Here is a 566-nt window from a genome sequence, read left to right as displayed (position 1 = left end):
CCCCCCCAAGGGGTCACGACCCACAGGTTGAGAATCGCTGCTGTAGACCAAAGCAGACCGTCTGCCTAGGGTTTCAGAGACTAAATGTTTAGAGGAGTAGACGGCCTCATCTTTCTCCCTTGAAGAGACTAATAGGTTTGAACTACTGACCTCGTGGTTCGCAGTCCAGTGCTTATCCTACCGCTACACCGGGGCTCCTTAGTTTGGGATAAGGGTCCCTGTATGAGCTTGTAGCAATGTATGATGTATTTCCCCTGCCTGCCTATGGGGTCCTTCAGGGCAAGGCTGCTGTGAGAGTCGACTTTGCAGCTCCTGGAGGCGTGGCAGTGATTTGTTGGGCTGCTAACCTGGGGTCATCAGTTGGGGCCCTCTCGTTGCTCTCAGGGAGAAGGATAAAGCCTTCTACCCCAGGGAAGAGTTACAGTTTCGGAAACCCACACAGGAAGCTTCTACTCTGTCCTGTAGATGTCAGAATCAATTCGAAGGCAGTGAGTTTGGAGTTTAGGGTGATGTCTATCACGATGTATGGCATTTCATGGGCACTTCAAAAGCACCAAGGGAAAAAA

The sequence above is a fragment of the Echinops telfairi genome, unplaced genomic scaffold (assembly GCF_000313985.2).
Source record: "Echinops telfairi isolate 266 unplaced genomic scaffold, ASM31398v2 ScPeMD7_18;HRSCAF=68, whole genome shotgun sequence".
Classification (NCBI taxonomy): domain Eukaryota; kingdom Metazoa; phylum Chordata; class Mammalia; order Afrosoricida; family Tenrecidae; genus Echinops; species Echinops telfairi.
The sequence above is the reverse complement of the archived record's forward strand: the minus strand, read 5'-3'. Positions refer to the sequence as shown.